Genomic DNA, 23,647 nt, shown 5'->3' on the forward strand with positions numbered 1-23,647 from the left:
ATCTGAATTTATACTTGGAATATATCATTGGCTTTTTAATGCTAACCACTCAAAAATGAAGAGAAAAATAAATATATCTAGATATGGTGAACATGCATTCAAGTTCTAACCCTTCTGCTTCTTATACTTTCAGTAAGGATGTTGCTTTGTTTAAGCCATTTGTGGCCCTTGATACTGTTGGATAAATCCCTACCAAGGTTCTCCTGGGAGTCAGAGTAGTGCTATTCAACCCCTAGATGATATCCAAATAAGAAAGCAATAAGGCCAATTGACAGAGCTCCAATCTGAGGACATCATTCAGATATTTTATAGTGGACTTTTCTTAATTTCTTTCCATAATATCGAGGTGATTTTCCCTGAACTTTCCTGCCCAAACCAGAAATTATTGTCAACTAACTTATTTCTAAAGCTCAAATAAGCATTTATTGACACTCACAAAAGAAGTTTGAGAATATTTTCCAGATAGGTCTCAATCATATGTACAATATAAATTTAATTTTTGATAAATTTAAGCAAGGACATACTTGATATCAGTGTGTGTGTTTTGCTTTCTCCTTTGAAATGGAGGAAATTGTAATGATTTCTGGTATCAAATTCTAATTCATAAGATTATAAATTTAACTTTTCCCATCCCCAAAATAGATAATCATTAAATAAACCTTTAAAAGAGCTCATGGGAGGAAGTACACCTCACTGTGTTCTCAATAATTGCTTTATAGATTGTTAGGATAGTATATTATTCTGTTAAATAATCCCTAAGATATATAAGCTTTTTGACTCTATTCTTTATTTTATCATAAAACTTGAGCTTTATTGTTTGTTTGTTTTTTAATTTTATTTTAACTTCCAGGATACATGTGCAGGACGTGCAGGCTTATTACATAGGTAAATGTTTGCCATGGTGGTTTGCTACACTTATCAACTCATCATCTAGGTATTAAGCCTCACATCCATTAGCTATTAATCCTGATGCTCTCCCTGTCTCCACCACCCCCAGCAGGCCCCAGTGTGTGTTGCTCCCCTCCCTTTGTCTATGTGTTCTCATTGTTCAGCTCCCACTTATAAATGAGAACGTGCAGCGTTTGGTTTTCTGTTCCTGTGTTAGTTTGCTGAGGGTAATGGCTTCCAGCTCCATCCATGTCCCTGCAAAGGACATGATCTCATTTTATTTTTATGGCTACATAGTATTCCATGGTGTATATGTATCACATTTTCTTTATCCAGTCAATCATTGATGAGCATTCGTGTTCATTCCATGTCTTTACTATTGTGGATAGTGCTGCAATGAACATATGTGTGCATGTATCTTTATAATAGAATGATTTAAATTCTTTTGGGTATACACCCAGTAATGGGATTGCTAGATCAAATTGTATTCCTGGTTGTAGGTCTTTGAGCAATTGTCACACTGTCTTCCACAATAGTTGAACTAATTTACCTTCCAGCCAACAGTGTAAAACTGTCCCTGTTTCGCCACAGTCTCACCAGCGTCTGTTGTTTCTTGACATTTTAAGAATTGCCATTTTCACTGGCTAGAGATGGTATCTCACTGTGGTTTTGATTTGCATTTCTCTAATAATCAGTGATGTTGAGCTTTATTCCATGTTTTTTGGCCACATAATATCTTTTTTGAGAAGTGTCTGTTCATGTCCTTTGCCCACTTTTTAATAGCTTTTTTTTTTTTTTAATTTTAAGTGTATTTAAAGTCCTTATAGATTCTGGATATTAGACCTTTGTCAGATGGGTAGATTGCAAAATTGTTCTCCCATTCTGTAGGTTCTCTGTTCACTCTAATAGTAGTTTATTTTGCTGTGCAGAAGCTCTTTAGTTTAATTAGATCCCATTTGTCTACTGTTGCTTTTGTAGAAATTGTTTATGATATTTTCATTATGAAATTTTTGCCCATGCCTATGTCATGAATAGTAGTGCCTAGATTTTCTTCTAGGGTTTTTATAATTTGGGGTTTTACATTGAAGTCTTGAATCCATCTTGAGTTAATTTGTGTATAAGGTTTGAGGAACGGGTCCAGTTTCAATATTCTGCATGTAGCTATGCAGTTTCCCCAGCACCACTTATTAAATACGGAATCCTGTCCCCATAGCTTTTTTTGTCAGTTTTGTCAAAGACAAGGTGGTTGAAGATCTGTGGTCTTATTTCTGAGATCTCTATTCTTTTCTATTGGTCTAGGTGTCTGTTTTTGTGCCAGTACCATGCTGTTTTGGTTACTGTAGACTTATATAATTTGAAGTCAAGTAGCATGATGCTTCCAGCTTTTTCCTTTTTGCTCAGGATTGTCTTTGCTTTGCTATACAGATTCCTTTGGTTCCATATGAATTTTAAATTAGTTTTTTCTAAATCTGTGAGGAATGTCAATGGTAGTGTAATGAAAATAGTGTTGAATCCATAAATTTATTTAGGCAATATGGCCATTTTAATGATATTAATTTTTCCTATCCATGAGCTTGGAATTTTTTTCATTTGTTTATGTCCTTGAGCAGTGTTTTGTAGTTCTCCTTGAAGAGGTCCTTCACTTCCCTTGTTAGCTGTATTCCTAGGTATTTTATTCTCTTTGTAGCAATTGTGAATGAGAGTTCATTCATGGTTTGCCTCTCTGCTTGTCTATTGTTGGTGTGTAGGAATGCTTGTGTTTTTTGAACATTGATTTTGTATCCTGAGACATTGCTGAATTTGCTTATCTGCTTACAAACATTTTGGGCTGAGATGATGGGATTTTCTAGATGTAGCATCATGCTATCTGCAGACAGAGACATTTTGACTTCCTCTATTCCTATCTGAATACTCTTTATTTATTTCCTTTGCCTGGTTGCCCTGCCAGACTTTCAATACAATGTTGAATAGGAGTGGTGAGAAATGGCATCCTTGTCTTGTGCAACTTTTCAAGGGGAATGCTTTCAGTCCATTTAGTATTATATTGGCTCTGAGTGTGTCATAAACGGCTCTTATTATTTTGAGGTATGTTCCATAAATACCTAGTTTATTGAGAGTTTTTAACATAAACGGATGTTGAATTTTATCAAAGGCCTTTTCTGCATCTATTGAGATAATCATGTGGTTTTTGTCTTTAGTTCTGTTTATGTGATGAATTATGTCTATTAATTTACATATGTTGACTTACATCCCGAGGATGAAGTTGACTTGATCATGGTGGATAAGCTTCTTTGATGTGCTGCTGGATTTGGTTTGCCAGTATTTTATTAAGGATTTTTTGCATCAACATTCATTAGGGTTGTTGACTTTTAGTTTTCATTTTTGGTTGTACCTCTGCCAGATTTTGGTATCAGGATGATGTTGGCCTCATAGAATGAGTTAGGGAGAAGTCCCTCCTTTTCAGTTGTTTGGAATACTTTCAGAAGAAATGGTACCAGATCCTCTTTGTACCTCAGGTAGAATTTGGCTGTGAATCCATCTGGTCCTGGGCTTTTTTTGGTTGGAAGGCTATTTATTACTGCCTCAGTTTCAGAACTTGTTATTATTCTACTCAGGGATTCAACTTCTTCCTGGTTCAGTCTTGGGAGGGTGTACATGTCCAGGAATTTATCATTTTTTTCTAGATTTTCCAGTTTATTTGCATGAAGGTGTTTATGTGGTTGTTTGTATTTCTGTGAAGTCAGTGTTGATACACCCTTTATCATTTTTTATTTGTCGATTTGATTATTTATTAGTCTAACTGTCCATCTATTTTATTAATTTTCTCAGAAAACCAGCTCCTGGATTCATTGATTTTTTTTGAATGGTTTTTTAATGTCTCTATGCCCTTCAGTTCTGCTCTGATTTTGGATATTTTTTGTCTTCTTTTAATTTTGCAATTTGTTTGCTCTTGCTTCTCTAATTCTTTTGGTTGTTATGTTAGGGTGTCAATTTGAGATCTTTTTAGCTTTTTTATGTGGGCATTTAGTGCTATAAATTTCTGTCTTAACACTGTCTTAGCTGCATCCCAGAGATCCAGAACATTGTCTTTTTGTTCTCATTTGTTTCAAAACACTTCTTGATATGTGTCTTAATTTTATTATTTACCCAGGAGCCATTCAGGAGCAGGGTATTCTATTTCCATGTAGTTGTGTGGTTTTAAGTGAGTTTCTTAATCTTGAGTTGTAATTTGATTGTGCTATGCTCTGAGAGACTGTTATGATTTTGGTTCTTTTGCATTTGCTGAAAAGTGTTTACTTCCAATTATGTAATCAATTTTACAGTAAGTGCCATGTGGCTCCAAGAAGAATGTATATTCTGTTGTTTCTGGGTGGAGAGTTCTGTACATATCTATCAGGTCCACTTGATCCAGAGCAGAGTTCAAGTCCTGAATATCCTTGTTAATTTTCTGTCCTGATGGTCTGTCTAATATTGACAGTGGTGTGTTAAGGTCTCCCACTATTATTGTGTAGGAATATAAGTCTCTTTGTAGGTCCCTAAGAACTTGTTTTATGAATCCGGGTGCTCTTGTATTGAGTGGATATATATTTAGGATAGTTAGCTTTTCTTGTTGAATTGATCCCTTTGCCATTATGTAATGCTCTTCTTTGTTTGTTTTTTATCTTTGTTGGTTTAAGTCTGTTTCATCAGAAACTAGAATTTAAACCCCTGCTTTTTTCTGCTTCCCATTTGCTTGATAAAGTTTCCTCTATCCCTTTATTTGGAGCCAAACTGTGTCTTTGCAGATAAGATGGGTCTCTTGAATACAGCACACCAGTGAGTCGTGACTCTATCTAGCTTGCCATTTTGTGCCTTTCAACTGGGGTATGTAGCCCATTTACATTTAAGGTTAATATTGTTTCGTGTGAATTTGATCCTGTCATCATAATGTCAGCTGGTTATTTTGCACACTTTTTGATGTAGTAGCTTCATAGTGTCATTGGTCCTTGTACTTCAGTTTTTGCAGTGACTGGTACCAGTTTTTCGTTTCCATATTTAGTGCTTCCTTCAGGAGCTCTTGCAAGGCAGGCCTGGTAGTGATGAATTCCCTCAGCATTTACTTGTCAGAAAAGGATTTTATTTCTCCTTCACTTATGAAGCTTAGTTTGACTGGATATGAAGCTCTGGGTTGGAAATTCTTTTCTTTAAGAATATTGAAAATTGACCCCCAATCTCTTCCAGCTTATAGGGTGTCTGATGAGAGATCTGTGTGAATGTGAAGGATTTCCCTTTGTAGATGACCTGGCTTTTCTCTGTGGCTGCCCTAAACATTTCCTTCATTTCAACTTTGGAGAATCTGATGACTATGTGTCTTGGGGTTGATCTTCTCATGGAGTATCTTACTGGGGTTCTCTGGATTTCCTTTATTTGAATGTTCGTCTGTCTTGTTAGGTTGGGGAAGTTTTCCTGGATGATATTCTGAAGTATGTTTTCCAGCTTGGTTCCACTCTTCCCATCTCTTTCAGGTACCCCAACCAGTCATAGGTTTATTCTTTTTACATAACCCCATAGTCCTCAAAGGTTTCATTCATTCCTCTTCATTCCTTTTTCTCTAATCTTGTCTCCCTGTCTTGTTTCAGCAAGACAGCTTTAAAGTTCTGAAATTCTTTCCTCTGTTTAGTTTATTCAGTTATTGATACTTGTGGTTGCATTGTGAAGTTCTCATGTTGTGTTTTTCAACTCTATCAGGTCATCTATGTTCCTCTCTAACTGGTTATTCTGATTAACAGCTCCTGTAATGTTTTATCATGGTTCTTAGCTCCTTTGCACTGGGTTAGAACATGCTCTTTTAGCTGAGCAAAGTTCATTATGATCCACTTTCTGAAGCCTACTTCTGGCAATTCATCCATCTCAGTCTCTTCCCAGTTCTGTGCCCTTGCTGGAGAGGTGTTGAGATCATTTGGAGGAGAAGAAGAAATATGGCTTTTTAAGTTTTCAGTATTTATTTATTTATTTATTTATTTTGTGGATTCTTTCTCACCTTTGTGAGTTTATTTGGGTTCAATCTTTGAGGCTGCTAATGTTTGGATGTAGTTCTGTGGGGACTTTTTTGTTGATGCTGTTGTCATGGTTGCTTTCCATTTGTTTTTCTTTTAACAGTCAGTCCTCTTTTCTGTAGGTCTGCTGCAGTTTGCTGGGGGCCCACTCCGGATCCTATTTGCGTGTGTCCCTTACTCACCTGAAGGTGTCACCAGTGGAGGCTGCAGAACAGCAGAGATAGCTGAGATAGCTGCCTACTTCTTCCTTTAGGATCTCTGTTCCAGAGGGACACTGACCTGATGCCAGCAGGAACGCTCCTGTATAAAGTGCCTTGCCACCCCTGTTGGGGGTCTCTCACCCATTCAGGAGGCACAGAATCCAGAACCCACTTAATGAAGCACTTTAGCTGCCCTTGATGGAGGGGGTGCGCTGTGCTGGGGGAAATCCTGTTCATCTGAACCGCCAGGATTCCTCAGGACTGGCAGGGAGAAAGACTAGGTCTACTGATCTGTGGAGACCACAGCCTCCTCTCTCCCCAGGGACTCAGTTGTGGGAGGTCAGAGTTCTGTCCCTAAACCCCTTGCTAGAGTAGCTGAAACTCCTGCAGGGAGGCCCCACCCAGTGAAAAGAGATGGGTCACGGTCTGGCCTAAAGAGGCAGTCTGGCCATGTTCTGTGATAGCCGCTGTGCTGCACTGTGGAGAATTCCTCCTGGGTCCAAAGCACCCAGTTTCTCTGGCACCAGCAGGGGAAAAACGGCAGACGGGACCTGCAGAGATGGCAGCTGCCCCTCTCCCTGGGAGCTCAGTCATCTTAGGCAGCAGGCAGCCACAGTAATGATGGCCACCCCTCCCCTTGGGAACGCGATAGTCTCAGTCAGTCTCCAGCCAAGTGGCCACTGAGAATCTGTACAGCTCTGTGCTTCGGACCCAAGGCCCTGGTGGTGTGTGTGGGCTCACAGGGAGAACCCCAAATCCATGGGTTGCACAGATCTCTAGAAAAAGGGTGGCTTCTCAGGCAAGTAGCATGATCACTCACAGCTTCCCTTGGCTGGGGGTGAGAGTTCCCTTGCCCTGTGTGGCTCCCAGGTGGGCCATCGCACCACCCAGCTTTTCCTCACACTGTGGGTCACAGCAACTGCCTGGTCACTCCCAAAGAGAGAACCTGGATACTTCAGTTATTGGTGCAGGTTCACTTACTGTTTTCACTCCTCTGGGTGGGAGCCTCCAAGATGGCAGGTGTTGGCCATCTTGGCCTCTCCCCACTCTACTCTTAATTATTAACAAAAAATGTATTCCAAGACAATTAACCTTCTTTTTTTTCTTTCCCAAGACGTTATGTACCCTATCTACTTCCTTTTTTCATGTGAGTATTTATTCACATAATTTTTGAAAGCAACCATAACATTTGTACTTGGCTTTTTAGTATTTCAGGTGCTTTATTAATGAGCTTCATTGACAGAGGCATCTTTTCCATTAAGATGTAACTAAGTTTCAAACATGAAACTAGTTTCTCTTACCTGGAAGAAAATAATGAAATAACCAGTACTATCTTCTGTCTTCTTACGTAGGAAAAAACATGTTATTCTACCTATCCACTTGTTTGTTGTATTTTGCTCTCAATTATTAATCATGTGTTGTATACTTTATTTGCTTGACAGTTTTTTCTCTAACAATTATAAATTCATGCCCTATATCACCCTCTGATAAGTACATTTAAACATTACCCTTTTTGCTTTACCTATACTTTCTTTTGTTTCTTAAATTCTTAAGATGCCATCCTAGTTTCTGTTTTTACCATTTAACCCAGTATAACACATGACTCTTTCCTTTTCTATAGGCATGCCAATTTTTTTTGTTTTGTTTTGAAATGGAGTCTCGCTCTGTCCCCCAGCCTGGAGTGCAGTGGCAGGATCTCCACTCACTGCAAGCTCTGCCTCCTGAGTTCACACCATTCTCCTGCCTCAGCCTCCCGAGTAGCTGGGACTACAGGCGCCCGTCACCGCGCCCAGCTAATTTTTTTGTATTTTTAGTAGAGACGGGATTTCATCATGTTAGCCAGGATGGTCTCGATCTCCTGACCTCATGATCCACCTGCCTTGGCCTCCCAAAGTGCTGGGATTACAGGCATGAGTCACGTGCCTGGCCATGCCAATTCTTATCTAATAGTCACTGAGTGCTGCCTTTAACTTTTAACTATTATGTATAACTTATTCCAGCATCTTATCATACCCTCTGTCTCTATTGCAGATGATTGATGAACAAATAACTATCTTATCTGCTTTTATTCTATTCTTGACTTCATAGTTTCTTTAGTTGCTGAATAAAATATATTTTTCTATATTTCTATTTTTCTGCTTCTTTTTGTACAAACACTCTGCCACTTATTACTCATTCATTCACCTACGATATCAGAAGTTGTTATAGGGCACTGGGATTGCTACATTGTACTAAACAAGCAAAAATGTGTGTTTTTGTAGAACTCATATTATAATGGAGGCATTATAAGCCAATAAATGAAGAAATAAATGATCCAGTGTGTTAGAACGTGATAGGCATATGGATAATCATTAAAAAGGGAAGGGAGATGAAAATTTCAGGATACGGCTAACTGAGAATGGCAATATTTGAGTAAAGGAGATTTATATGTATATAATATAGTGTATGTATTATATTACATGTATGTAATATATGATATTATATATTACATAATGTATTATATTACATATATGTAATATATTATGTATTACATTAATATGTTATATATTATATGTATATACACACACACACACACACACACACACAGAGAGTAGGTCTCACTCTGTTGCCCAGGTTGGTGTGCAGTGGTGGAATCTCTTCTCACTGCAAACTCTGCCTCATAGGCTCAAGTGATTCTCTCACCTCAGTGTCCTGAATAGCTGGGACCACAGGTACACACCTCCATGATCAGCTATATTTGTTTGTAGTTTTTGTAGAGATGGGGATCTCACTATGTTACTCAAGCTGTTCTTGAACTTCTAGACTCCAATGATCCATCCACCTGTCTCCCAAAGTGCAGGGATTACAGGCATGAGCCACAGTGCCCAGTTGATATATATATATAATATATATATTATATGTGTTTTATATATAATATATATGTAAAAAATATATAATATATGAAGTATATATATTAGACTATATATGCTACATATATTAGACTATATATTACATATATAAGGAAATATACATACATATAAAGTATATACACAAATAAATTTATATAAAGTTATTTATGTAAATGAAGCATATATATTTATTTATTTATTTATGGGTGTGTGTGTGTGTATATATATATGCTTCCTGTGCTCAGCACCAACAGGTACACCAATTCAGAAGAAGAGGATGAAAATCACGACCCAAGAAGAGGTGCTGACCAATGACTTGCAAGAAGGGGTTCAAAATTGATTCCAGGCAGCACTGCAAAAACGTAGAAAAGGTTTGCCTGTCTATTTATCCTCAATGATGTCCTCATTAGACAAGTAAAAAGCTGAAGAAGCCCTCGTTTGAATGGGGAAAACTCATGGAGCGTCATGGTGAAGGTAGCAGCTCTGGAAAATCCACTGGGGATGAGACAGGTACTAAAGATATATGAGCTGATGAATATAAACCACCAGTCCAAGAATTTGTTTAAATTTCAGAGTTATAATAGTGTCAAACAAAAAGTCCTATTTGTGATGCTCAAAAAAAAAAAAAAAAAATTAAAAATCAAAACAGTAAATTTTCTGGAGCCAGAGAGAAATAACCAGTGCAAAAGTCCCCCGATGGGTTTATGCCTTCTGTGCTTCTAGAGTAGCCTAGAGATCAATATGACTACAGCAGACTGAGCAAGGAAAAGATGTAGGAGATGATATCATGCAATTACAAGGTGGCAGTGGGGTCATGTAAGTCTTCTAAGGCCACAGTAAGGATTTTGGCCTTTAGTCTGGGGAACATCAGGCCACCAGAGGGCTTTGCCAAGAAGAGGAGATTATCTGATTTACATTTTAAAAGATTGTAAGAAGTTCTGTGTTGCAAATAAAGACTCCTTCCATGATGGTGCAAGTTAAGATTTTTTTGACTTTACAGTGGTGTATGGTATTAAAGCTATAGGCGTTCAGTTGAAATCATACTCTGAATTTTGAAATGTGATCTTTTCCTAGACTAATGACATGCAGTGTGATACTCTCTTGCAACGCTGGGCAGCACTGAGGAGCGGCAGCTCCCCATCAGCCACATGATCACGAGGTTTGATATGGTTTGGCTCTGTGTCCCCACCCAAATCTCATCTTGAATTGTACTCCCATAATTCCCAAATGTTGTGCGAGGGCCCAGTGGGAGATAATTGAATCATGGCATGGGGTAGCAGGGGGTCCCCCATACTGTTCTCATGGTGGTGAATAAGTCTCACAAGAGCTGATGGTTTTATTGGGTTTCCACTTTTACATCTTGCTCATTCTCTCTTTGCCTGCTGCCATCCATGTAAGATGGAAATTGCTCCTCTTTGCCTTTTGCAATGATTGCAAGGTTTCTCCAGCCTTGGAACTGTAAGTCCAGTTAAACCTCCTTCTTTTGTAAATTGTGCAGTCTTGGGTACGTCTTTATCAGCAGCATAAAAATGGACTAATACAATTAATTCATATCAGGAGTGGGGCACAGCTGAGAAGATACCCGAAAATGTGGAAGTGACTTTGGAACTGGGTAACACGCAGAGGTTGGAATGGTTTGGAGGGTTCAGAAGACAGGAATATGTGTGAAAGTTTGGAACTTCCTAGAGACTTGTTGAATGGCTTTGCCCAAAATACTGATAGCAATATGGACAATAAGGTCCCGGCAGAGGTGGTCTCAGATGGAGATGAGGAACTTGTTGGGATCTGGAACTAAGGTGACTCTTGTTATATTTTAGCAAAGAAACTGGAGGCATTTTGCCCCTGCCCTAGCAATATGTGCAACTTTGAACTTGACAGAGATGATTTAGGGTATCTGGAGGAAGAAATTTCTAAGCAACAAAGCATTCAAGCAGTGACTTGGGTGTGTTAAAAACATGCAGTTTTAAAAGGGAAACAGAGAATAAAAGTTTGAAAAATTTGCAGCCTGACAAGGAGATAGAAAAAAAATTCCCATTTTCTGAGGAGAAATTCAAGCCAGCTGCAGAAATTTGCATAAGTAACAAGAAGCCAAATGTTAATCCCCAAGACAATGAGGAAAACGTCTCCAGGGCATGCCAGAGGTCTTCCTAGCACCCCTTCACTGGCCAGAGGCCTAGGAGGAAAAAGTGGTTTTGTGGGCTGGGCCCAGGGTCCTGGAGCTGTATGCAGCCTAGGGACTGGGTGCTCTGTGTCTCAGCTGCTCTAGCCATGGCTGAAATGAGCCAATGTAGAGCCTGGGCCATGGCTTCATATGGTGCAAGACCCAAATCTTGGAAGCTTCCATGTGGTGTTGAGCCTGTGGGTGCCCAGAAGTCAAGAATTGATGCTTGGGAACCTCCATCTAGATTTCAGGAGATGTATGGAAATGCCTGTATGCCCAGGCAGAAGTTTGCTGCAGGGACGAGGCTCTCATGGAGAACCTCTGCTAGGGCAGTGTGGAAGAGAAATATGGGGTAGGAGCCCCCATACAAAATCCCTTCTGGGGCATTGCTTAGCAGAGCTGTGAGAAGAGGGCCACCGTCCTCCAGACCCTACAATGGTAGATCATCTGACACCTTGCACCATGCACCTGGAAAAGCTACAGACTCCATGCCAGCAGGGAGGGAGGTTGTACCCTGCAGGGCCACAGGGGAGGAGCTGCCCAAGACCATGAGAACCCACTTCTTGAATCAGTGTGATGTAGCTGTGAGATATAGAGTCAAAGAAGGTCATTCTGGAGTTTTAAATTTTGACTGTCCTGCTGGATTTTGGATTTTCATGGGCCCTGTAGCCTCTATGTTGTGACCAATTTCTCCCATTTGGAATAGTTGTATTTACCCAATGTCTGTACCCTCATTGTATCTAGGAAATAACTAGCTTGCTTTTGATTTTAAAGGCTCATAGGTGGAAGGGACTTGCCTTGTCTCATATGAGACTTTGGATTGTGGGCTTTTGAGTTACTGCTGAAATGAGTTAAGACTTTGGGGGACTGTTTGAATAGCATGATTGGTTTAAAATGTGAGGACATGAGATTTGGCATGAGCCAGGGATGTAATGATATGGTTTGCCTATGTCCCCACCCAAATCTCATCTTGAATTGTACTCCCATAATTCCCATGTGTTGTGGGAGGGACCTGGTGGGAGATAATTGAATCATGGCATGAGGGGGAGCAGTGGCCCCCATACAGTTCTCATGGTCATGAATAAGTCTCATGAGATCTGATGGTTTTATCAGGGGTTTCTACTTTTGTGTCTTCCTCATTCTCTCTTTGCCTGCTGTCCCATGTAAGATGGGACTTGTTCTTCCTTACCTTCAGCCGTGATTGTGAAGCTTCCCCAGCCACGTGGAACTGTAAATCCAATTAAATTTTCTTTTGTAAATTGCCCCGTCTCAAGTATGTCTTTTCAGCCATGAAAATGGACTAATACAAGGGTAAACAACCAATACTTAAAATAATTTTGAAGAACACTATGCCTGGCAAACCATCAACAAGTGTGGATGTTCCAGTGCCTCTGAAAGCTATTCTTGAGCCTCATCAGAAGAGACAGAACTTGATGATCCTGTCACTGTAGCATCCTCTGCACCCTGCAATTAATTTTAATTCAATACCTCAGATGTTCTCCAGGCCCAACATGCTTTAAACTCTGTACATTAATGGTGAGTACTTATGCAACGATTCTGTTTTTCACTGTCAGTTCAGTGTTCAATAATTACATGAGATGTTCAACACTTTATTATAAAATAGACTTTGTGTTAGATGATTTTGCCCAACTGTAGGGTAATGTAAGCATTTTGAGCATATTTAAGGTAGACTGGGCTAAGCTATGATGTTAAGTGTGTGAAATGTGTTAAATGTGTTTTTTAAATTATTTATGAGATTTTCATCTTACAATGTGTATATTGGGACACAACCCCACTGTAAGTTGAGGAGCATCTATAGCCTAGGTGGAGGAGGAACAAATGTAGAAGCAGAATACTACATTAATAAGAGAATTTACTGCAATAATCCAGGTGAGAGACGATGTGGCTTTGACTAGGGTGTGAGGAGTGGAAGTAACAAGGTTTAGCAGTATTTGAAAGTATTTTTATGTATTCTCTTACAGAAATTTAATGACATTGTAACTCATGCATTTACATAAGAAAATTACCTCTTGTCAAATTCAGCAATGACTTGTACATTACTAAAGCCAATGGTCAAATCTCACCCCTCATCTCATAGGATCTGCTGCCTGATTAAAAGGTAGATTATCCATCTATAGTGAAGACCAAGCTAATAGGTACAAAAGGTCATAGGGAGGCAATCAGGAATTCAGCTCTGGGCATGTGTAACCTGAGATGTCTATATTGTATAGGTAGTCAAATATATAAATTCAGAGTATAAGAGGAAAATTCCAGTTAGAGAGATACATTTTAGAGAGGTATGGTTGGTACTTTCAGTGAGGAGGCAGAATGAAATCAATAAGGGAGTGAATATCTCAGAGGAAGCAAAGGGGGCTGCTATAGTTTAGATGTTTGTTCCTTACAAACTTCATGTTGAAATTTAAGCCCAATGTGTTGGTGTTGGTAGGGTGGGTCTTAGTGGGAGATATTTGGGTCATGAGGGCAGATCCCTCAAGAATAGATTAATGCTCTTCCTTAAGGGTAAGTGAGTTCTCACTCTATTAGTTCCCAGGAAAAGAGGTTGTTAAAAAGTGCTAGCAGCACTTGCATCTCTCTCTTGCTTCCTCTCTCCACATGTGATCTCTGCACATGCTGGCTCCCCTTCACCTTCTGCTATAAGTGGAAGCAGCCTGATGACCTTCCCAGTTGCCCAATCTTTAACTTTTTAAGACATCACAATTGCAAGCCAAATAAACAACATTTTTTTTTCTTAATAAATCACCCAGCCCCTATATCCCTTTTAGCAACACAAAGCAGACTAAGGTGGGGACATTTATATTAAGAAGTCAGAAAGAGAAGAAAAACCAACCAAAAGAATGAGAAGGGGTAGCAGCTAGTGGGGAAGGAATAAAATGAAAAGCAAGTGGTGTCTTGACTGATAAAAGTGGTGTGTCAAAGATACGGGAGTAATAATGAGTTGTGGTCAATACTTCCTCTAGGTCAAGTGAGACTAGGATGGAGAACTAACCAATGGTTTAGCAATGCAGAATTCATTGGTGATTTTGACCAGAGGCAGTTTATTTAGGTAAATTTGGACAAATCACAAAAGCTCTGAGCTTGTGTCTAAAAGCGTAAAAATTGTTATATTAATTGGCCCATTTGCCTCATTAGACTGTGGCTCAAATAGATCATTATGTCAGAAGTATCATAAAATTGGTAAAGGATTAAAAACAGTGTAATATAATATGTCTTCTCTTATTATTAATTGACATTCCATGCACCTTTTTGTCAGTAAACTCTATTAAACAACCATTTGCTATGCTTTTTTATCTTTTTTTTTTTTACTTATGTTAATCTAGATGCTCATACTCAGTGCTTTAAAAATAAAGATAAGACTTCTGAGAGTTAATAGAAATTATTTTACTAACCTTTTCCCTTTAAACCATATCATTTATGTCTTTCCGATGAAGTATCTATTGCACTTTGTTTTAAATCTCATTTTTGCAGGATTTTGACCTGTCAAGAAGCATTCAATATGAGGCTTTGAACAAACTATTTTCTAAAAGGTGATATAGATTTGCATTGTCTCATAAATACATATGTGAGTTCAAGTATTTAAAACAAGATTTATTTTGTTTGAGAATATAGGGTTATAGAAAACGTATAAGGATATGATTTGCTGCTGTTATGAAACCTGTGGCTCAGGGGAGAAAATATTTACATTTTTCTAACTCATATATTCATGTCTAAAATTAGCATATTAGTTTAGGTGTTTATTTAAATTATTCCTACCTTTTAATTTCTATGATTAATTTCTTAGAATGATGCTCATAAAGCCTGAGTCCTCTCCTTTTGCTCTCCTCCCAGACAACCTGAGCTTCACCACTCGCTCCACCTTCTCTACCATCTATGCAGGCACCGGGGCTCTGGTTTCTGGATCTTCTTGTCCTGCTCCACCAGCTTCCAAGTCGGCTTGGGGTCCAGGGTCCTGACTGTGGGAATGGCTGGGGTTCTGGCAGGAATTGGAGGCATCCAGAATGTGGAGACGATGCAAAGCCTGAACAACTGGCTGGCCTCCTACCTGGACAGACTGAGGAGCCTGGAGACTGAGAACTGGAAGCTGGAGAGCAAAATCCAGGAGCACCTGGAGAAGAAGGGACCCCAGGTCAGAGACTGGGGCCATTACTTCAAGACCATTGAGGACCTGAGTGCTCGTATCTTCACAAATATTGTGGATAATTCCTGCATTGTTCTGCAGATCGACAATGCCCTTATTGCTGCTGATGACTTTAGAGTCACCTATGAGACAGAGCTGGCCATGAGCCAGTCTGCAGAGAGCAACATCCATGGGCTTCGCAAGGTCACCGATGACACCAATGTCACTCAGCCACAGCTGGAGACAGAGATCGAGGCTCTCAAGAAGGAACTGCTCTTCATGAAAAAGAACCACGAAGAGGAAGTAAAAGGCTTACAAGCCCAGATTGCCAGCTCTGGGTTGGCCGTGGAAATAGATGCCCTCAAATTGCAGGACCTCACCAAGATCATGGCAGACATTGAGGCCCAATATGATGAGCTGGCTCAGAAAAACCGAGAGGAGCTGGGCAAGTACTAGTCTCAGCAGACCGAGGAGAGCACCAGAGTGGTCACCACACAGTCCGTCGAGGTTGGAGCTGCTGAGATGATACTCATGGAGCTGAGACACACAGTTCAGTCCTTGGAGATCGACCTGGACTCGATGAGAAATCTGAAGGCCAGACTGGAGAACAGTCTGAGGGAGGTGGAGGCCCGCTACGCCCTGCAGATGGAACAGCTCAACAGGACCCTGATGCACCTGGAGTCCAAGCTGGCACAGACCCGGACAGAGGGGCAGCACCAGGTCCAGGAGTAGGAGGCACTGCTGAACATCAAAGTCAAGCTGGAGGCTGAGATCACCACATACCACCCCCTGCTGGAAGATGGTGAGGACTTCAATCCTAGTAATGCCCTGGACAGTAGCAGCTCTATGCAAACCATCCAAAACACCACCACCTGCCAGAGAGTGGATGGCAAAGTGGTGTCTGAGACCAATGACACCAAAGTTCTCAGACATTAAGCCAGCAGAAGCAGGGTACCTTTGGGGAGTAGGAGGCCAATACAAAGTTCAGAGGTTAAAAAATAAAAAAAGAATGATGCTCAAAGATATTTGTTCCCATATTTCCAGTTAATTCCTTCCTTCCAGCTTTCCTGAATATCTTATTTTATTGTATTATAAATAACTTTTTAGGTGCACTATGTTACTCTTTCAAAAAAACCCTTTAAAGTGTTTTTTTAAGCTCAGTAAAATTTAATGGAAAAAAATCAGTTCATAATACAAATAGTTTAAGGTTCATTACACTAGTTTGAGGAAAATAATTAATACTAAAAGATAAATAATTAATATTAAAAGAAATGTTTTATGAAATTCAACTCTTTCACTCACCTGGCATTCAAGACCCATTTTTGAAAACAAAATCATTAAGTATAATCAGAACTTATAAAATATTACACAAGTAAAGTGAGTTAATGACTATATCCCTGAAGCAATCAAATTTCTGTAGATGTTTCAAAAATTGACAAAATGTTTTAAGCAATCAATTAAGTAAATTTGAATAAACAATTGTTATATACTTACCATTGGGTAAATAGGAATTTTTTTTAATGCTATGTGATATGGTTTGTTTGTACCCACAATCAAATCTCATTTTTAATTGTAGCTCCTATAATCCCCATGTATCATGGGAGTTATCTGATGGGAGATAATTGAATCATGGGAGGAGATTTTCCCATCCTGTTGTCATGATAGTGAATAAATCTCATGATATCTGATGGCTTTATAAAGGACAGTTCCCCCTGCACACACTCTCTTGCCTGCCACCATGCAAGATGTGCCTTTGCTCCTCCTTTGCTTTCTGCCATGATTGTGAGCCTCCCTAGTCACATGGAACTTTAAGTTCATTAAATCTCTTTTTCTTATAAATTACTCAGTCTTGTGTATTTCTTCATAGCATTATGAAAATGGGTTAATACACTATTTGAGATCCAATGTTGAATAATGCACACACTCTGCCTTCAAGTAATTAATAATGCAATAAAAAGATATGATCAAATTATTTATGGTGATGCTAGTAGATGTTAGGTACTGTGTTAGGTCCTGAGGGTTTGACAGCAAATAAGATATGGAATTTATAGTATAATGGGGAAGTAAATGAGTATGAAAATAATTAAATAACATCTGAAAAGTTTTATGGCATGAATGGTAAGAATGCAGTGGGAATTCAATTGAAAGCCATTTAATTCAATTTTACAAATTTAAGGAAAGTGAGAATGGAATTCCATTCCAAACCTGAAAGACTGGGAGAGTTAAACCAAGGAAATAATATATAGAGAAGCCTACATTAGAGTGAGCCACATTTGGAGAAGTAATGTATTTCACCAAAATTTATATGTTGAAGTCCTAACCCCTAAGACCTCAGAATGTGACTGTATTGGGAGACAGTCTTTAAAGAGGTGATTTTTGGAACTGGATCACTTACTTGCTGGCTGATGGGCCTTGAGGACCAGAGAATTGGAGGCACATAGAGTAGTGACGGTCCCTCACTACAGTTGTACTACAATTGACTACTGAGGAATTCAGATGTGATACTGATGAAATGAAATGAACTGAATTGTGCAATAGCTCAGAACAGTTGTGAGCTGTGGTGGGAACTGGCAGTCATAGGGCTGTGGTATCACATGGTTATTATTAAATGCTACAAATATATATTGGAGAAAGATAAGGAGAGACTGACATTGTTAATCAAAGTTTAAGTGACTGTGAAAGTGAGAAAGCTGCTTTGAAAAAGATATTTATCTTTGGTATTTCAAGGGCAGAAACTTTAAAATAAGGTACAAAATTTAATTATAAGTGTAGACTATTTCCAGGCAGGTTGGGTTCTCAACCTCATAATTCTGCTCTTTCTGTAGAGTTTTTTTTTTAACTCTGCAATTCAGATAAGAACACTGATTGGGATGATACACAATGTTCACAGTTGGAGTGAGGAACTTCTGAGTCAGCGTCCTTGAGAATGATAAAACCCCAGATCTCCAGAACTCCCTGGGCCTGCAGAAAGGGCTCACACTTTTCATATAAGTCTGAATCTTACCCCTTATGTAGCATAATTATGTACCTCCTCCTTGAGAATAGAGCCCACCCCTTTTTAGGGATCTATCCATTATTCTTTTCGTGGTCATCAGATTATTAACGAGGGTTAAGTAAAATTAGTTCTGGTCCTGCTAATGGAATAAAGGGGCCTATTCAGCATATACTAGGAAAAGCCTGCAGAGTATCTGGGGACTAGATTCTGTCAGGGCTGTGTCAAAAGGGGAGCAGAAATATCTTGTTAGAAAATGACCATTGTAGAGAAGATCTGTGACATAAGATCAGAAAACTCACCAGCTGATGATGTTTTACGTAAGAACTGGGAAGGCACTCTATTATTAGGGACAACAGCATTGCTGCAAAGCTCAATGATGGCTGTCCTCTCTAGGACATGACTGACAATAAGAGATTTCGTTATAGAATTTGTCTTCTTAAAAACAACAGGAAACAATAGGAATAATTGGATCTCAAAATAATAGAGACCAGATGGCTATGTTTAAATACAGGGAAAAGCAGGAGTACAATTAAGCAATAAACAATGTTGAGACAGAAATTCTCAACTGCAGAGGGTTATGGAAATAATGATTAGAACATAATGTTCTGAGAGGAAGGCAGATGAGTGGCCAATGAGAGTATTTCTCAATGTATAAGATAAACATGTACATACACCAAAGATGAATAGTCAGGAGGTAAGGGCAGAAGATACAATAAAATTCATCATCACTTGCTCGGTTTCTGGACCTGAGCCAGTACTCAGACTTTGAAATTTTCACTGAAGTAGAGGCCCTCTTGAAAAAAAATGGTGTCACAATAATTCTCCCCAAAATGCACCTAATGCCAATTATATGGCAATCATACAGTAGAAAAATTAGAGTACTCAGACATTTCAAAAACTATTGAAGTTGTCACTGATGTATGGGCATTGCCATGCATTGAATAATAAAATATGGAGCACTGTTTCTAAAGCTGATTCATGTTCATTGGATCCATTAAACTACCCAGAAGATCATTTTAGCAAATGCACAGCTGGAATAAATATGCTTGATAAATGACAGAACTACCACAGTAGTTTCTTGGCATATGGGATAAGAGACATCTCACTGGGAAAGTGTGCCCAGTTGAAATGTAAATCCAAACCAAAACTGCATTAGTGGTGGGAAAAGAATGGCAGAGATTGTCAAAATCTTGAAAGATGCAAAGAGTAATCTCCAATACATCCCAAGCATATCAACATGGCCCATACAAAGGTAGATGGGTTCTGGCAGAGGAATCTTTAAATAGAGGCTGCCTCAATTGGATCTGCTATTCTATATGTAGCATTTTAACAGATTAACATAGCTTTTGTTAATGGCTTTTTTTTGCCATCCCTTATGAGTGAGGATAAGAATCAATTACTTAGGTGGCACAAACAGTTACTTTGTACTCTCTGACATTGGCAGTGGTGAATGGCTTGTGTTTTTATTCAGAGAACAGGAACTTTTTTCACAAGAGGGCAGGGGTAGGTGAAGTCAGTGGGCATAAAGTATAAAGATCCTTAAAATGCAAGTTAACAGCCATCAAAGAGAATTCTCTGTTGAAAGGGCACTGATACGCTTTGGCTGTGTCCCCACCCAAATCTCATCTTGTAGTTCCCATAATCCCCACATGTTGAAGGGACCTTGTGGGAGGTAATTGAATTATGGGAGTGGCTTTCCTCTATGCTGTTCTCATGATAGTGACTGTTTTCTCACGAGATCTGATGGTTTTATCAGTGCGCTCCCTTAGCTCAGCACACATTCTTCCCCTTCCTGCCATCAAGAGAAGTAGGATGTGTTTACTTCTCCTTTTACCATGCTCATAAGTTTCCTGATGTCTCCCCAGTCCTGTGGGACTGTGAGTCAATTAAATCTCTTTCCTTTACAAATTACCTAGTATTTGGAAGTTCTTTATAGCCGTATGAAAATGGACTAATACAGGTACTAAGCAATCACGTAAACAGAATGGCATAGTTGACAGGCATCAGCAAACCTCTGTCATTGAGTATTGGCTAAGTAATTCATAACAGAGTAGCCAAAAGAGCAGAAATCATAGCTATTCATGGCACCAACAGCACTGGTTTCTACTGCACAAGCCTAATGTTCAAATATCTAACAGAATAAATCAATGTTGAGCCCTCAAAACCTGTTGGCACATTTATTAGGTACTACTACTTTTAATCTGAAAGATCAGTGATTCTTCTTGATTGAGATCAGTATCTATTCCAGCTAACGATTTGTCTTTCCTGCCCACAGGGCTTTGGCCATAGAAAATTTATAGATTTTCAGATGCGTAATTCCATATTTGATTTTTTAAAACTGTCTTTTTTGACAAGGATCTCATGACCATGGAATCTGCTGGTCACATTGCAAATCATAACACCCAGAAGCTACTATCCTGATAGGGCAAAGAAATATGTTTTAAAACTGCAGTTGATGCACACTTTTGGAAGGGATACTTTTAAGTGATGGGGTTCCATGGTTCCATGTTCCATAATGCAGCATTCATTCTAAAGCAATTATCATTTTATGATGGTGTGTCCCCATTAAGTAGAATACACAGCTACAGATATCAAAGAATGAAAATAGAAGTGTTTCACCCATTGTCGCTTCTAACATGGGAAATTCATGTTTCCTGTCTCTAAGTCTTTAGGTTCCATGGGTCCAAAGTTTCTAGTTTCTTGAGAAGGAATGCCTTCACTGGGAAACATAGTAAGAGTACCTCTGAACTTTAATTTGTGGTTGCCACCTAGTGATTACATCTCTCCATGTCAAAGAAGAGTATCACAATTAGCAAGGGAGGAACCAGGGGTGATATTATACAGGGAGGCAGGGAAGAATTAATTTGGTATTCGGGTGAAACATTGGGGTGTCTCTTGCTACTCTTCTGTCCAAATTGTATTTCAAATGGACAAGTGCAGTGGTCACATCCCGAGAAATGCATGCTGAAGATGAATAAGCCCAGACACCTCTGGAATGCATGTATGACTCACTCTACCTTCTAATGCAATTAGGCTAACAGAGACACTAAGAGAGGGTGTGGGGCATGTAAACTAGGCAGACATGATAAGAGTTGCCTGCAGAATTGCTACACCACTGTAAAACATTCTCTGTCCAATTAATCTTCCTTTTCTAAGTTTCTCTGTGAAAGAGAACAAGAATCTTAGAGAATCTGTAGCAAGCTGGGGTTGATTCGTGTTCTGGATATTATGTACTGCAATAGATACTTCCTGAGCCTCCAACATCACTCTTTGGAAATGAGGCATTCATTCATCCAGCTACCAGGAATGATGCCAGCTAGCTCACTAAGGCCAGCTGTTGGCTCATCTGAGGTTTTCCTAAAGATTTGTCTTTCCAGAAAGAGATGCATTTTTCAACGTTCTTAACCATCCTTCAACTGTCAGGCAAAATGGTGAATGCCTTCGTATAAAGACACAACTGTTTTGCCTCAAATTGGAACAACTCAGAAGGGCCATTTCAACTTTAGAGCTTCCTGTGGTATTAACTAAAGCCTATTTTTGCAAGTGCATTGCAATTCAACTCCTCTTTCTTTTGAGCCCACTCTCCCTCTTCTCCCACCAGCGGTGTTCCCCTGAAATTTTCTAGCTACAAATTTCCATCCTTAAGTCCATTTCTAGGACGTCCTGCCAAATACAGGAACCAGGAACAAAAGCAAATTAGAAGACACATGCAAAGAACTTAGTTGATGTTTATGGTGCTTTGGGATCTTCAGGAGCCTCGTTGGATACACAGACTTGGAGCTCATTAAGGTGGTCTGAGCTGGAGATGTATTTCGAAGACAGCCTCATAGAGATGGTAATTGAAGTAATGGGAATAAAGGAGATCACCTAGTGCAAGTGTTAAAGTGAGGAAAGATGAAAGCCTAGGACAGAATTCTGAAGAAACAGCAAATTCTATGGGTGGATGAATGGTTAATTTCCAGGAAGCAAAAGTGGATATTCAGGATGGAAAAAAAAATCATTTAAGAAGAAGGGTCCTCAATCAATACAACTAATGCTGACAAGTCAGGATAGATAAAGTATGAAGAGCTACCCTTTACAGAAAAGTTAGCACTGGTCTGTTGGACAAGAGCAAAATACAGTGGTGGAGGCAGGAAATCAGATTGCAGTAGCATAAACAATATGTGATAAAGACCTGGAATCATTGACTTACGTCTTTTAAGAGATTTAATTGTGAAAGGGAAAGATGACTGAAATGAGACATGGGATTTAACGAGGTTTTACAATTTTTATTTATTTAGTAGAGATGGAGTTTCTCCACGTTGGTCAGTCTGGTCTCGTACTCCTGATCTTAGGTGATCCACCTGCCTCGCCCTCCCAAAGTGCTGAGATTACAGGCATGAACCACCATGCCTGGCCTAAAACCTTTTGATGTTCACAATCCACAGGGGGAAAGAAGTTTAGCTACTTTTAAAGAGCTGACTATTAATTGTTTGATTACTTTGGGCTACATTTAAGTTACGAAGTCCTGGGTAGTAGCTGGGGGTTGATTTAGTTCTACTTCTTAGACAAGGTATTATACTTACATAGCTGTTAATGATTTCTACATGGCTTTCTAATTGTTGAATTTCTATTGACTCTTGGTCAAAATCACCAGGTAACTAGTCATAAATACCTGTCCAACAGGGAATAGCAGGGATAAAGTAATCAGATAGTGTGGCAGAGTTTTTCCTTAGTATAATACATTCTATCAGGCAGAAGTCAAATGTTCAATCAACACCAGATCACTGACTGCAGTGAAAAACATCAGGGAATTGTTTTGAAGGTGAAGATTGTATAATGGGTTAAAATAAAATAATGCCATTTTTTGTTGTTGTTGTCGAGAGGGAGTTGCTCTGTTGCCCAGGCCGGAGTGCAGTGGCATGATCTCAGCTCACTGCAACCTCCACCTCCCAGGTAGAAGCGATTCTTTTGACTCAGCCTCCAGAGTAGCTCGGATTACAGGTGTGCACCACCACGCTCTGCTAACTTTTGTATTTTTAGTAGAGATGGAGTTTCACCATCTTGAACTCCTGTTGGTCAGGCTGATCTTGAACTCCTTCCTGACCTCATGCAATCCACCTGCCTCAGCCTCCCAAAGTGCTGCGATTACAGGCATGAGTCACCGCACCTGGCCTCATTTGTTTTGAATGTCAATTTTGAAGAAGCACACTCTACATGTTTGAATAATTTGTTTTGAAAACATTATCAAGAACATAAACTTTATTTGATGTCAAAGTTAAATTCAGCTTAACAATGTGAAATAAATGTGAGGATAAGGAAACGAATAATTGCTTTGCATAAAGTCAGTAGTCTCTGTGTTGAT

At 39.3% G+C, this 23,647-nt stretch overlaps 1 pseudogene; it reads left to right on the forward strand.

The window, feature by feature from the left end:
• The first annotated feature begins 9,477 nt into the window (after positions 1-9,477).
• Positions 9,478-16,244, forward strand: LOC105500858 (annotated as a pseudogene).
• The last annotated feature ends 7,403 nt before the right edge of the window (positions 16,245-23,647 follow it).

This window comes from Colobus angolensis, unplaced genomic scaffold, assembly GCF_000951035.1.
Source record: "Colobus angolensis palliatus isolate OR3802 unplaced genomic scaffold, Cang.pa_1.0 Scaffold69, whole genome shotgun sequence".
Classification (NCBI taxonomy): Eukaryota; Metazoa; Chordata; class Mammalia; order Primates; family Cercopithecidae; genus Colobus; species Colobus angolensis.